The sequence below is a fragment of the Bombina bombina genome, chromosome 2 (genome assembly GCF_027579735.1).
Source record: "Bombina bombina isolate aBomBom1 chromosome 2, aBomBom1.pri, whole genome shotgun sequence".
Taxonomy (NCBI): domain Eukaryota; kingdom Metazoa; phylum Chordata; class Amphibia; order Anura; family Bombinatoridae; genus Bombina; species Bombina bombina.
Window position 1 is genome coordinate 665,321,663 of NC_069500.1, and position 16,942 is coordinate 665,338,604.

General features: G+C 37.7%; 1 protein-coding gene across 1 annotated transcript in view; it reads right to left on the reverse strand.

Moving 5' to 3' along the window:
• ZNF462 (zinc finger protein 462) overlaps positions 1-15,501 on the reverse strand; it is a 144,171-nt gene extending 128,670 nt beyond the window's left edge. Inside the window, exon 1 of the mRNA XM_053702611.1 lies at positions 14,907-15,501. The gene's annotated coding sequence lies outside the window, so the exon portion shown is untranslated. The remainder of the gene's footprint in view (positions 1-14,906) is intronic.
• Between the last annotated feature and the right edge of the window lie 1,441 nt (positions 15,502-16,942).

The following is a 16,942-nucleotide window of genomic DNA, read 5'->3' on the forward strand; positions in this document are numbered from 1 at the left end:
TTTACCCTTAGGTCTTTTATCCTGAGGCAAAAAACTCCCATCCCCCCAGTGACAGTTGAAATAATCGAATCCAACTGAAACCAAATAAATTACCTTGGAAAGAAAGATAGTAATCTAGACTTAGATACCATGTCAGCATTCCAATATTTGAGCCACAAAGCTCTTCTAGCTAAAAAGACAGATTTAACATCAATTTTGATGATATCAAAAATGGCATCACAGATAAAATGATTAGCATGTTGAAGCAAGCTAACAATGCTAGAAATATCAGGATCCATTTCCTGTTGCGCTAAGCTTTCCAACCAAAAAGTTGATGCAGCTGCAACATCAGCCATAGAAATGGCAGGCCTGAGAAGATAACCATAATATAAATAAGATTTCCTTATACAAAAGATTCAAGTTTCCTATCTAAAGGGTCTTTAAAAGAAGTACTATCTTCCATAGGAATATTAGTACGTTTAGCAAGAGTAGAAATAGCCCCATCTACAAAAAGGAACCTTCTAGCTTAGGCGATATATGAGCTCACAAACGGGTACTTCTCTTACTCTTCTGCAGCTCATAAGTCTACTTTTGCCTTATAACTAAGTAGGTATGCCAGAGACCTAGTTTCCACTCGGAGCTAAATGACTGGACCTTTAGCCGGGTCCTCGGCCTAGGACACAAAAGACGCATTCTCCCTCCACCTGATGGGAGTCTGCAGACCTGACCTTCCCTCCTAGATGGGACTTCCCACCTTTGAAGGGGGCATGTAAACCCAGCTCTTTCCCAGAGGTCAAGTAGGTGAATCTACATCCATAGCGAAGACTATACGTACCTACTGGTTAGCATAGAGGCGGCTGACAATTTAATGGTGTATTTAAATATTTGAAAAAGTAGCTCAGTTATGTTAGATATAGTTTGATACTAGGACAGATATACAAAGTTTAAACTATTACCTACGATATAAAACTATGATAAAGTGGAAGTAATTACCTGTTGAATAATTCATGTGTTTATAATGGATGTTATACCTCAAATGCTCTGTTATATGTAACTGTTAACACCTCTTTGTCCCACAATAGGGACATCAAACCACTCCAACCATATACATTCATTTCCTCATACTGTTAGTTCCCCATACTTCTCTCCTACTCCTTTCAAACTCTCCCACCCTATATAGGCTAGCTACACCACATAGACCCCCAAAACTAGAAATCCTATATTTCAAAACTTACTTCCCAGAACAAGATCATTTAGCCCCAAAAACTGAATCTTCACACATTCACCCCTACTTTGGTATACTTACTTAGGAGGTCCTCTCTTGACCTTCTATCTAACATAACACATACGAACTTCCTTTTAAAAACGTCTCGTTCTAACAAGATCTTTAATCTCTCACTACTATAACACTATTCTGGAGGGTTTTACTACCCTAGCACCCTATCATCTCCCTCCTACTCATTTTGCGAAAACTTCACCCGGGATTCTTAAGACACATAGACTACCATTTTATAGCTCCTCCCCCCCAACACGGGTTCTTCCTCCACCCTTTCTAAATCAAGCGTCTCTTGCCCGCTGCATCCTTTCACCTCTTTTATATCATCTTAACTAGTTAAAACTTCGCTAATCTTATAGGTTATTTGGTTATATAAGGAGATACGTCCAGAATTATAATTATCCAAACCCAGAGGCAGGGTTCCCCCCTTTTCCATCGTCCCCTTACCTCTCCATCTAACATACAGATACCCTAAAATATGGAAAATATCCATATCCTATCCCTCAACACGCAGGGACTCAACTCACCCACAAAGTGCAGCCTCCTTCTTAACTATCTTCAGAGAAATAAGGTAGACATTGCCCTACTCCAGGAAACTCATTGGAAACTCTCACACAACTAGGAGATTCCCTATAGTTCTAGAAGCGTCATTCACATCAAAATCCAGAGGAGTAGCCATTCTCCTCAGTAAGGACATAAATTATGAGCCCATACATATTGAAGTTGACCCCCAAGCTAGATATATCATAACAGTTTGTAAATTAAATTCCCAGCTGGTTACCATCGCAAACTTATATGCACCTAATAATCGGCAATTGCGCTCTCAACAAGGTTTTACGTTTATTATTAGAAGTAAAACAAGGGGACCTGATTCTAGGAGGCGATTTTAACCTCATCTGGGATCATAATATAGATAGAATGGGACCTAAGCTCTCCATGTTAGATAGGTCCATACACTCCCTATCCAAGGCCTTCAGATCACTCGTCTGTCAGTATGACTTATATTATGTGTGGAGATCTTTTCATCCACAAGAAAGATTATACTTTCTACTCCTCCCCATACAAATCACACACTCGAATAGATTACTTTTTCATGCCTGCTAGATTATTGGACAAAATATTGTATATTAAAATTGCCCCAATCTCATGGTCAGATCATGATGCTCTACATATGTCACTCAACTAGCGACTTTCCTACCCCCCCCAGACCTTTGTGGCAACTTAAAGACTACATGCTAACAGATCCCCTACAAAATTAGACATACAAGAGAAAATCGTTAATTACTTAGAATTTAATGATGACCTTCAGACTCCCACTGAGAACCTGTGGGCCACACTTAAAGCTGTATTGCGAGGATACTTAATTGAAGCAGAAACAAATGCACGCAGGAAGAGAGGCTCTACCCTTTCCTCACTTAACACCCAGGCCAGGTTATTGAGACAGCAACTTACTAAGTCATACTCCACCACTATAAATGACAAACTTCAAGAGATAAATAAACAAATACAAGAAGCAGAATTACAAAAAGGACACATAATACCTTAGAGAAGTTTAAAAAATTATACTATCATTTTAGCAATAAGGCCTCATCCCTCCTGGCCAAGAAACTGTGACATCGCTCTGCACAATCTAGGATCTTAACTATTAGGAGTAAGTCTGGTCAACCCCTATATGCCCCAGGAGATATTGGCCAAGTCTTTAAGTGTTTCTATCAGACACTATACAACATAGAAACAGACCTAAATACACCTCCTCAACAGACATCTTTGACTATCTTAAAAACCTTCATTTACCCACGTTAGATCCAGAGCTTACCCACACCTTAACAGCCCAAATTACGATTCAGGACGTACTTAATGTAATTAAATCATTAAAGCTAGGAAAATCTCCCGGATATACAGCTCGATTCTATAAAACTTACCAAGTTATTCTAGCCCCCATTCTCTGTAGAACATTCCAGGACGTAATGCAAAAAGGCTCTTTTAGTTTAAAAAGAGTTTCTTGAAGCAACAGTAATCACGATACTCAAACCGGGGAAAGATCCTGAACAATGTAGCAGTTACCGGCCCATCTCCCTCCTCAATTTAGACATAAAACTATACGCCAAATTGTTTGCTAACAGATTATCAAAAGTCATTAATCCAATCATCCATTCTGACCAAGTGGGATTTATCCCGGACAGGGAAGGCCCAGATGCCACTAGACGCATTTTAGATATACTCAATATAGCATCTAGGAACGAAAACCAATTCCTAGCCTTATCTTTAGACGCAGAGAAGACTTGAGAGAGTGAGGTGGACATATTTATGGAAGACAATGAAGATCTTTAATTTCCCAGCTCCTTTTATTAAGGCTATATAAGCGCTATATTCTTATCCCACGGCTCGAATTAAGGGAGTTGTCTTTCAATCAGAAACTTTCACCATCTATAATGGCACGAGACAGGGCTGTCCCCTTTCCCCGCTCTTCTTTGCCCTTGCCATAGAGCCTCTAGCGCAGGCAATAAAAATAGATCATCTCATAAAAAGGTCTGACATCAGGAAACTACTCACATAAAATCTCCCTATACACGGACGATGTGACTCTCTGAGTTCCCTGAAAGAAGTGTTTCGGATTATTGAAGCCTTTAGCACCATGAGCTATTAGAAACTAAACAGACAAGACGGAGGCCCTATCCATTAATATTCCGACTCAGAAACGTAATCTTGCAAAAATCTTATAAATTTCATTGGAAATCTGACTCCATTAAAGTTCTAGGGGTTCATTTAACCCCAGACTCCGCAACCACCATCTCCAAAAACTTTACAGATAGGTTCCCAGAATTCCGCAAACTTCTCAACACCTGGGAATATAGGGAAGTCTCCTGGACAGGGAGAATTGCAGCCATCAAGATGTCCTTCCTCCCCAAGATCACCTGTTTAGATGTATACCTTATACCATCCCAAGACCCATTTTGAATAAACTTCAGGGTTTGATTTCTACTTATATATGGAAAGATAGGCACCCTAGGACAGCGAGACACACTTTAGAGAGACCATATACTCAAGGAGGACTAGCTCTCCCAAACCTTCTTATATACTTTAACGCTGCCAGACTATCTCACATACTAGGGTGGAATAATACAATGAACACCCTGGGCTGGTACCGGGTGGAGTCCTCGTTGCTTCCCCCAAATCTAACCCTTTCTGATCTTTTGTGGATACCCTCTCACCATAGACAAAAACTAGGACACTTACACCCCACACTACAAGATGCATTAAAATTTTGGGACTCCATTCGCCACAATCCCAACATTTCTCCTCACCCATCTCCCACCCTTACCTTAGCAGCGGTTCTGTTCTCGTTGCCAGACGCACACCCAGATTTATGGCAGAACCTACAAATCAAAACCGTCTGACTTCTATGAATCTGATAGCTTTGCATTAAATTTAATATACCCCCAAGACTACAGTTTGAAGCTTTCCGTATTAGCTCCTGGCTTCGTTCTTGGGGCTACCCAAAGAGAGCTCTTCGGAAAATATCATTATGGGAACACACATGGAACAAAGCACACACTGTTAAACACCCTCTATCATAATTTATCTAATGCCAAGTCACTTCATAAAATTTCTCAACATCGGGCCTGGGTGAAGGAGATTGGATTTATAGTAGACACTATTATCTGGAACAACAGAATGCAGGTAACTAGAAAACTACTTCACTGTGCTACCCTATGGGAGTTACATTATAAAATCACAGTCAGATGGATTTTAGTCCCCATTAACCTGCATAAAACTTACAACTCCCAATCCCCTCTCTGTTGGAGACTTTGCGGCCTATCAGGAACTCACATTCATATCTGGTGGCCCTGCCATAAAATTCAACCTCTCTGGAAGAAGTTATATAACACACTTAGCAACCTCAATATCAACCCTCCTTATCTGCCAGAGATTGCCCTTTTGCACATGCCAATACCTACTCTAGACAATCCCACAGACGCACTCACGATCTCTCTCTTTATGGCTGTGAAGCTAGCTATGGCCAGAACATGGAGGAATAAAATCCCACCATCATTCACACAAATTCTGTCCATAGTCAGACATATCAGATTAATGGAACAATATTCCTTTAGAGTTCTGGATAATCAGACCTTTATATCAGAATTTGGCATCCGTGGCTTACTATCTTCCCAGACTAAGTTATAACATTGAAGAACTTATCTTAACCTGGAATCCCACCCCCTTCCCCCCCTGCCTCTGCATGAGCATATCTCTTAGACTCCAAGAAAATCCTCTCCAATTTTAAATTATATCAATACCTAATAACCTCAACAAATCTCAGGGGGTAGACGCCCTAGTCCAACTCCCCATAAAAGATGAATATCACTATATAAACTCACTTCACCACCTCTGTTAATATAAAATAGAGACATGATATTTCTATGCAAGTAACCTTACTTTATTATAATTACTGGATACGTAAAAGTTTCTGATTGTATGTCAAATGTTGAATAATATATACCTCACTGCTTAAGATTTATCTCTCAACTTAAACCATGTATCCATAGCGATGTAAGATAGTATTGTTGTAATGGTTTACACTTGTTCCTTTACTTTTTGAACGCCTCAATAAAAATCATTTAAAAAAAAAAAAGAAATAGCCCCATAAACTTTGGGGATCTTTTCCCAAAACTCCAATCTAACTGCTGGCAAAGGATACGATTTTTTAAACCTTGAAGAAGGAATAAAAGTACCAGGCCTATTCCATTCCTTAGAAATCATAAGAAATAGCATCAGGAACTGGAAAAACCTCTGGAGTAACCACAGGAGGTTTAGAAACAGAATTTTAACGTTTACTAGTTTTAATATCAAGAGGACTAGTTTCCTCAATATCCAATGTAATCAACAAGGAACGAACATACTCCATTTTAAAATAAGGAGATTTATCAGTGTCAATATCTGAGGAAGGATCTTCTAAAATCAGATAGAGCCTCATCAGAGGAGGATCATTTAGTATGTTGTCAGTCATTTGAAAATTCATTAACTTTATGAGAAGTTTTAAAAGAGCTTTTACGTTTATTAGAAGCGGGTGGCAGACAAAGCCTTCTGAATCGCATCAGCAATAAAATCTTTTATATTCACAGGTATATCACGTACATTAGATGTTGAAGGAACAACAGGCATTGTACTATTACTGATGGACACATTCTCTGCATGTAAAAGCTTATCATGACAACTATTACATACCACAGCTGGAGATATAATCTCCACAAATTTACAACAGATGCACATAGCAGGGTTCCAACAGTGGTTTCTGAGACAGGATCAGATTGAGACATCTTGCAAATGTAAGAGAAAAAACAACATATAAAGCAAAATTATCAATTTCCTTATATGGCAGTTTCAGGAATGGGAAAAAAAAATGCAAACAGCATAGCCCTCTGACAGAATAAGGCAAGAGGCATATAGGAATGGTGTATTAAATAATGAAATTGTTTGGCACCAAGTATGACGCACAACACAAATGACACACTAGTGAAATTGTAGACACAACCTTGTGCAAAGAACTCGGCATCAACTAAGACGCCGGAAATGACGAATTTTCGTCATCTGACGTACCTTCATGTCCAAAAAATTCTTGTGCTAAGAATGACGCAATAAACTTTGGCGTTTTACACCCTCGCGAGCCTAATTTTGCTTGCAAAATTTAATGAAAAAGCAGTGATAGTCTGCAAAAGGAAATATAGATAAACCGGACTCATGGCAAATATAAGTACAATACATATATTTAGAACTTTATATTAATGCATAAAGTGCCAAACCATAGCCGAGAGTGTCTTAAAGTAATGAAAACATACTTACCGAAAGACACACATCCACATATAGCAGATAGCCAAACAAATACTGAAACAGTTATCAGTAGAGGTAATGGAATATGAGAGTATATCGATCATCTGAATAAGGGAGGTAGGAGAAGAATCTCTACGACCGATAACAGAGAACCTATGAAATAGATCTCCCACGATGAAAACCATTGCATTCAATAGGTGATACTCCCTTCCCATCCCTCTGAGATTCACTGTACTCTGAGAGGAATCAGGCTTCAAAATGCTGAGAACGAAGGATCTAAGCACAAACTTACTTCACCAACTCCATAGGAGGCAAAGTTTGTAAAACTGAATTGTGGGTGTGGTGAGGGGTGTATTTATAGGCATTTTGAGGTTTGGGAAACTTTGCCCCTCCTGGTAGGATTGTATATCCCATACGTCCCTAGCTCATGGACTCTTGCCAATTACATGAAAGAAATCCCAATTGTTCACGTGTGTATTGAGATACATTTTCTCCATGCATGTGCATAAATCACCACCACAAGACAGAGTTATATGTCTAGACTTATGACCTGTGTCTCTACCCCAGAGAAAAATGTGTGCAAAACCCAGAAAGAACTAACCAAAAATAACTCTTAGCAACAATACTCAGCTGGTACACACTCATGGACAGAATGCTAAAAACATAAAACAGAACATTAAATCTACCACTCAACTGATAAGCCCATTTACCCACCAAGCCAACTCCAAACATGTGAGTTACAAGATGAATCCCTAGTGTAAGTGTGGCAATCTGCCTACTGACTACATCCATACTGCTCAGCATTACTGGTTACAAATAGTATTTAAGTATTCTGTATAATGTCCCCTTGTCCTACAGAACACTATGTATGAATGTTGTATACATGGTAACTCACAGGCAGAGGTTGTTTTACCCCTTTACAATTTGTGCAATGGTATTTGTAATTGTTGTTATTATGTAGTTATTTGTTCCTATTTCTGTAGATTAGGCGTATGCATTAATACATCCTAACAGACTACCCCAGACGCAGAACATATTTCATTTTCTGCAATCAGATTTGTGCAGAACATATATTTCACTTTTTGCAATCAGATTTTTTTTTTTTTTTAATTGAAATTTTTTTCTGCAGGTCACTGAAATTAAATTTCAAATTAGGCAGTTTACACTAAAGCGCCAGCTCAATTGCAATGTGTTGATTAACTGGAAAATAAAGCCATTTTTGAAAATATACTGCAACACGCGCAGCTCTGTATTTGACTATTCTCTTTAAACAGTGCTTCCTTCTGGCTGCACCGTTTCAAGGAAAAAAGTGCAGCCAGAGCACAGGATTGTTTAACAAGAACAGCTTTACAAAGTACTGTAAAAAAAACACATGTGCACACAAACACAAAATCTGAGGCGTCACACACACACTGACATCCGCACACATACACTGCAACCAACAGACCCATAAAGAACAGAGCACACATTTGCAGCCCTCAGACCTGAACACTGGTCTGACTGTCTACATATTAGTTTCATCTCCTCCTGACTTACATGCTGCCTTTGTGGTGCTGGCTGCACAATAATATATTGCTGGCTATTAGGACACAGTCTCTTTCCTCTAGTGCAGGAGGTTTGCTCCTTCCCATCCACTTAACTACACAAGCTATGCTTCCCAAAGGGTCAAGTGATTATAAAGGCTGGTATGACGACAGATAGAATGGCAAGCTAAGCACCATAAAAATAAACACAGAGTTTCTGTCAAAAAAAATTATAACCGAAGAAAAGTGACCCCACCATTTTAGTCTCACTTAAAAGGGACATTAAACACTAAATAAATGCTAGGTAGAAAGATGCATTCAAAGAAAAGATTAGTTTGAGAATATCATGTAGATGTATTTTTTTAAAGTTTATTTAGCTGTTTAAATATTAAAAAAATAAGTGTAAAGTTTTAGTGTCTACAAAACAATGGGAGCTGTCATGTTGTAACTTGGGTTACCTTCTTAGCTGTGGCCAATTAGCTTAGGGATGGTTAGAAATAGGTCACTAGAGTGTGCAGCCAATGGCTGTGTGGAATATAACATTGTTCTGCACTGTTCACTCCAGGTGTAATACAAATCAGCAAAGTAAGGGAGTCTCTCACAGGGTCTTGTGGTTTTCAAAATAGGCATTTTGAAAACGGGGCAACCCCGAAACGTCAATAAAGACTTTGTTCTTAACCACAAGACCCTGTGAGTGACTCCCTTACTTTGCTGATTTGTATTACACCTGGAGTGAACCCGGGGCCGGTTTTGGGCCTTTACAATTTATCAGGAGTGCTTCTACCATCCTCCTTTGAGGAAAAATATATATATATATATATATATATATATATATATATATATATATATATATATATATATATATATATATATATATATATACACACACACATACATCTCTAGAATCAGAATTATTTTGTCTTGAAAGGCTTTACAGCACTTTCTGGAATTTCAACATGGTGGGATTGATGACTTGAATATGATGTTGGCAGCAGCTGGGTGTATGGAGAGCATGAGTATAAATAAAAAATAAATTAAAAAAAATCCAGAAAAGGTAAACACAGACACATACAGAAGACCTGTAATTCCACTGCACAAATCTTGTACATAGGTGTTGCAAAACTATGGAAAGATAACCAAAATGTAGATAGACCTTACTATGCAGATAGATTAGCAATAGTAAATATAGCTCAAAATCATGCACATTATCAGGCTCAAACCTATATTATAAAGAGCCAACATTTTAATTTATATTAAGGGAACTTAATAGAACATGAAACACCTTTATATTAATTAAAACAACTTTGTGTAGTTTTGTAATTAACATACCAGTCAAGTGATACAACTGTTGAATACAAACCACTTATTTACTGCATTTGTTTTTCAATGGGCAAACTACACAGCCACTTGCCTTATTTTAAGGAGACAGTCATTTTGTCAGTAAAATCTGCATTGTTTTTATCTTCTTTGCTGAGTCTTAAAGTGAAGGTAAAGTTTTCCGGTATTTTGCATATTATTTATATATTATACAGTCTGATCGCCAATTTTTTTTAATTACGTTTACATATATAAAATAGGGAAAAAAGCATTTTTTTTTACGTGCTCTTCCCTTCTTTACTCCTCCCTCCATCAATTTCCTACTTGCTGAGACTCTCCGTATAGAGCGGTCCCACCCGCTCTACACGTAGTTCAAAAGCGCGTTCGACAATTTGCGCATGCGCACACTGCGTCGTCCATTCGATTTGCAAGGGGAATCCGTATTGCGCATGCGATATACTGGAACGTGCTTTGCTCATAGAGTAAGTGAAGGCAACAATGCGGTGACGTAATATGACGGCCGCCTAACGGCCAGTGTTTCAATTGGGTTATAAAAAAACGTGACCGGGCTGAGAAAAAAAACAGGTTGTTTTAACATTGTTCAGAAAAGCATTAATAAACGTTAAACAAAATATAGCGATTTGAAAAAAAAATCATGAATTAAAGTCCCATTAAATTTTTGAGTACTTGCAGGGTAAACAATATAATAGATGCAACTTTAACTTCACTTTAAGGACAAATATAAAAGTTCCTACAGTGATCAAACTATGACTGTGCAGAATGTAGAAGATTAAGGCTTGTGAAATCTGACAAACTTCCAGTTCTTGCAGGAACTGGAAAAGCAAAAACACAATTTTCAGACTTTTTTGTATTTATTGCAGGTCCCTTAAAAAGGGGACAGTAAAGGCCTTGTAACTACAATACATTTCTATTGTGTTGCTATATAATAACATAACAGCCAAGTCCTAACGTTTTTAAAACATAACTACATCCTTTTTGCTGCACCCACCATCTGCTTTATATGGATAGACCAATCTGGGCTTTAGTCCACAGATAAAGGCTAGCCACTGTCAAAGTTAAAGCAAATTATTTTGCCGTTATCTGATAAGGCCAATTGGGGACAGCTATATAGCAGTTAGCCTTGAGAAGTGCATTTCAAGTCCTGAGAATTAGCTAAATTACACACAAAAAAGGGGACAAAATAAATAATGAAAATATATTGCAAAGTTGTTTCACTGCACATACCTAAACATTATAAATAAAAAACTCAAGGTGTTTACTGTGCCTTTAAGTTTGGTTTATCTAAACCAGCTTCATAACTAAAACTTTACAACTTCCTATTTCCATGTCTAAAATTGAATGAACTTTGTTCAAAATTTCATGTGCTTTGACATCTGGTTAATGTTACCTTTTCAAAGTTATTTAGAGACAGTATATAACAGAAATGTGAAATACACCATGTGGAACACAAAAAGATAATCCTGAAAAATAACCAGGTTTTGGCCGTGGGACTTCGTAATTGTATGTCAGATATAAATATATAGATCGATCTAGAAATACAAATAACATTTTTTAATGCTCAAACATCAAAAGGCCATACTTTTTTTTTGTTGTTTAAGAAAAGTTTGAATGGGTCAACCACTCTGGTTCTTAGAGAAACATAAAGTAATCAGTCCAGATTTTAAACACACTTTCGAATATGCTTATAATAACAATAAGAGAATAACAAAGAGTGGGGAAGCCCTAGAACCTCTAACATGTCAACAACCAAAATCACTGGAAAAAACGAGAAGTATTTTACGTACAGTCAAAATGCTTTCTTGGGGACCATACCCATCATTATTTCCCGTTACAACCAAGTCACATGTGTTATGGTTTTAATGCTTGAGAACATCATGGAACCATGATTATCCTGTACTTTAAAAAAAAAAAAAAGCCTGACTGGAACACTTGTCTTCAAATAGACATATGATTATCCTAGAAAAAAAAAAAAGGGGGGGGGTTGGATTACATCTCAAATAACAAAAAATGTGTGATAGCAACCTGGCCGCCTGGGCTGCAAAGCCCTTTAGTAAGTGGATCATAGTCACCTGTAATAGAAAAACAATTCAATTGTTGCAACAAGCTTGATTGAACTCACAAAAAAAAGCCTAATTTACAAAGTAGGGAAAAGTAGAGCACTGCATGTTTATTAAGGGTTTAAGCAGAAAGCTCTCATAATTAAAAGGGATACTAGAAGTCAAAATTAAACGTTTATGATAAAGATAGAGCATGTAGTTAAAAAAAAAATCCAGTTTATTTCCATTATCAAACATAGGTTTTTTTTATGCACACTTTGAGGTACAAGCTACTACTGAACATGTTCAAGAGTTCATAGTGCATATGTATACAAGTCTGATTGGTGATGGCTGTCAAATGATTTGGGGGCAGTAAATTGAAGTTTATCAGAAATTAAAAAAAAATATCTACTAGCATTAGCACTATGCATTGTCTTTATTACGCATTTATTGATTATGCAATCCTACTGTATTTAATTGTCATTTAAGATAAGTTGTACATGTTTTGGTGCAGAATAAAACTGTAGGTTCATCTGTCACTTCATAAAATTAAGGTGTCTTATGTTCCTTTAAATTAACAAAATATTCTCCAGATTTTACATATGCTAAATCATTTGAAAGTGATGGAGTATAGCTGTAAAAAGCTGACAAGAAAATATCACGTGATGTAAAAAGGGAAGATATTTCACCTCAAAATGTATTGTTCTCACAATAGTAAGTCGTCAGTGAACAGTCAAGCTTTAGCTACTGTCCAGCTGCAGGTTGAAGAAAAAAATAGCCAATCAGCATGATAAGTGCTGAGGTGATGCTTTGCTTTACTGTGATCTCATGAGATTTTACTGAAATCTTGTGAGATTTCATAGTATACTTCCATAAACTAAGTAGGGAGTTAAAATGACTGTGCCTGCACATACAAGATGCATGGTCCATTGCAGGTTCTGGGACAAGCATCTTGATTGGCTGCTTAAAGTCCCTTTCCAATGCAATGTGGCTACTGGGGAAATTTTGAGGTAACATATCTTCCTTTTTTACATAGAGATGGTCTTCAGCTTTTTACAGCTATGCTGCATCAATTTTAAGTGCTTCAACATTTTGGGCATCATGTTCCTTTAAGTAGAATAATCATTAAAAGTGTGAAAACACAGTAATGACATCTGCCCACCAGTTTCAGAAGGTACATGTGTGACTGACTGTGGTGCTGTCAAACAATGAATGGGGGGGGCACAAAAAAAAAAGTATTTTCTAATGGGACCTATGAATATAAATTTTAATATTATAGGCAACCTCAACTGTAATGGAGCATATTTTCTTACAAAGCCCATACATACAAAATATGGGGACAACAGATCATGCTAGACCAGAGTTACTCTGGTGGCAAGTGCCATTGGGTTCCTTAAGGCCACATAATAGCCCATTGCCTTTTTTTTTTTTTTTTTTTTTTTTTTTTTTAAACTGGATTTCAACCTTGGCTATAAATCCATAGACAAGGTTGAAATATTTTTTTATTTTATTTTTTAAAATATAAATATCAACATCTTAATCAATGAAGGATTGACTGTGATGTTGCTCCCAAGGAATCAGAATGTATATTGAAACAAAACTGCTGGTTTAGAAAAAAAAAAAATCCCTAAGAATTCTTTTGATGGATGATACAAGCCATAATGAAGCTATGCCAAAATGTTAAAAGGTTGGGGGGGGGGGGGGGAAGAGGAGGGCTGTTGAGCATTAACACTACAGGGTAAACCATTAGGATGACAAACATCCATATTGTAGCTTATAATAGATCAGCTTTGCCTACTTTGAAGTCTGCTCTCCTCCATTTTCTGGTGGAGCTACAGCATGACATGGCTAACCTGACTGAGATCATAGCTCTGCAACTGCTATTGTAGCCACTTCCTCTTAAAACATGCAATTAGCTTTATGAAACCACACAAAAAAAAAAAAGAAAGAAAAAACCCTATGGAAACCACCAGCCTTGAGACTCTCCCTATAACATTAAACCTCTCCTGTCAGTTCTAGAGCTCATTATGAATATTAGAGTATTAAACAGTGCATAGGAAGGTTACCAGAGCAAGCCAGGAGCATATGCTGAAGGAGCTTTGTGCTTTGGAAAGAAACCAGCTTGCAACAGAGGACATGAATATGAGAACAGCAATAAAATATGCAGATACTATCTGTCTTTTACAAAATTATATATATATTATTTTTAAGCAAACAAGTCAGACAAGGAATTAAAAGTTAAAAGTGTGTATCTATATTGGATATTTAATTAAAAAGTGTACAATGACTTCTCCAAACCCTTCAAAACCACAACCAAGAGCTGCTCCCCCTACTTCCCTCCCTGATAGAAATTATATTCAGACCCAGAATTCAACCTTCTAAATCATCTCTGAAGGGGAGGGGGTGTCAAGAGACCTCTAAATAGGCAATGGGAGGTGTATTGGGGTGGAGGGGATAAATCCAAAACCAGGCAGTCCAGAAAAAGGTCACACTTTTGCTTGGGTCCTGCAACCACCGAGATCAGTAATATGGAATTCCTCCCCCTCTGTGTCTGCAGCTCAATCCCCAGCTCCTAATCAAACTCCACACTAGCAAGTGAATACAAACATATCGAGTCAACATTTTCCCCTGAATATCCTCAAGTTCCTTTTTTAATCTCCACCACTTGGGGGTGTTTAGAAGGGGGGTCAATTAATGAATGCTTTAATTAGCCGCCCTTCTCCTCCTCCTCCCACCACCACCACCTCCTTTCTTCTCCAGACAGCTAAAGAGGTTTCCCACCCCTGTGCTCTACAGTAATTTTAAACACCATCCACCGAGCATTATACTTGTTTTCTGGTGACAACGCTCAAACATGAATATTAAAATAACAGCGCACAACACAATAGCAATTAACCCAGATGACTTCAGTGTACGAGAACTTACTGAGAGCGCCCGGGACGCAGCTGCCGTTTCTCTAGTCCCTTGTTGTCCTGCTCCTTCCGAGCGCAGTCCCGGCTTTATACACAGTATTTATATGCACGAAGGTGTATGCAAGTGCGCGCTGGCTTTGGGTGCAGTGTGTTTTCTACACAAGGCAGGATGGTGGCTTGGAAGTTGTTTGTTGAGTCTCGTGTTCCTTGCCAGGTCTCAGCAATGGAGGATCGCCATCTTCCCTGCTTTTTTTTTTCTCCTCCTCCTCTCTCCTTCACTGGCTGCTGCTCTGCAGCTGCAGATGACCTGAAAGATCCGTCTCTCTCAGTGAGTGTGTATGTGTGTGCATGTGTCTCTCCCTCTGAATAATGAGCAACCAGAAGGGAGAGGGAGCGAGCGAGAGAAGACAATCTTCCACTACCACATGAAACGCGAGAGCACCAGGGGGTGCGCGAAGCCTTTAAAAAAAGCAGGCAACGTGTAGACATACAATAGAAAACCCCGTAAGCTTCTATGAAAAAGCCCACATAACGCTTGAGGTTGGGCAGGAGAAGTTAGCGTTGTGGTCAAGCTAGCGGTGGACAAGTAGGAACAAAAAGTTAAAGCTCATACACGAAACCTGACCCCCTTCCCAAACAATACTAGGAGGAGGAGCATAGACAAGGAAGACAGGGTTCCTCACACAACGCTTACCTTCACGCATACCAAAAATAAGTGAATTTATAAGGAGAATCTCCTCTGCTCATGGTTATCAGCCATTGTTTCATTTCCTTTATTTAAGGGCTGGCACATGCAAATCTTTCCACTGTAGCTGCTAACTGTGCCAACACTGGGCTGCAGAGAGGAAACCTCCCACTGGTCGTTGCTGGAGCAGCCACCACACCAGACCTACTAGATGATTGCTATTTTCATTTCTTCCATGGCTAAAAATAATGATATAAAATATCATTTAGAAGAGTGTGACACGTATTTTGAAGTCTTCTCTTGGAGAAGAAACTGATTCTAGATTTTATTTTTACTAAAATGATAGGGAATTTTAAAATGTGTTAGATTTCCAAATTTATCAACACCACCTAAATATGTTAGAACAAAATAACTATAATTTTGAATTTAATAGTAACCAGTTTTGGACTTTTCCATGGATTTTTTTTTTAGGTTGCAATACAGCCCATGTTTCTAACCAAGAACATAGTGGTGATGACAAAAACATTTCCCCAGATTGTTTCTCCATGAAAAAATGTGTGTGTTTGTTTTTTTGAGTAACTAACACATTTTTAATTCTCATATATCTTCTACATACTTCAGTAGATGCATATTATGCAGAGCTCATTTTACAAGTTTCCCAAGAACTGTAATGATCTAATTCATTGTTCTACCTACAACTGTATCTAAATTGTATATACAGTATATAAAAACCTTGTGTGGTTTTTGATGTCTACTTAGTTTGCAAGGCAATGTTGTGCTCCTAAACTGACTGTGCTATTTTTAGCATCTAAAAGTTTGGTTGAAAGGAAAAACTAATTACACATGATATATTCTGGTTTGCAATACATTCATTTAGAAATAAGCACATAGTGAATAAAGTTCCCAGCATGTCAACTGTGTAAAAAAGGTGCATCATTTCTCAGAAAGCAATGTGAAAACTTGCCATTTCTGAATTAAACTGGTTTACTCATGAATTTAGTGTAATTACAATAATATACAATTGTATTCCATTTTAATTGCTAGATAGTTTTACTGTGTCTTGATACATCTGCTTTAGGTACAGTTGTCTGCATTAATTAATTAAATGTAACATCTGTCATTAAATCATGCTGTTTAGCTAAACCATTGTTACCATTAATATTTTAAGTTGAAGTGTTCTTATATCAGTGAAACAGATCCTGTCTTCTCAGTATATGGAATACTTCTCTAAGCATCCAGAGAAAACATTGACATTATGGAGAATAATTGAAACCTAAAATGATTTGCGTTCTGAAGTTGTCACCTGCACATTTTTGTTATGTTGAAAAATATATCAGTTATGGACTTCTACACAATTACTCCTT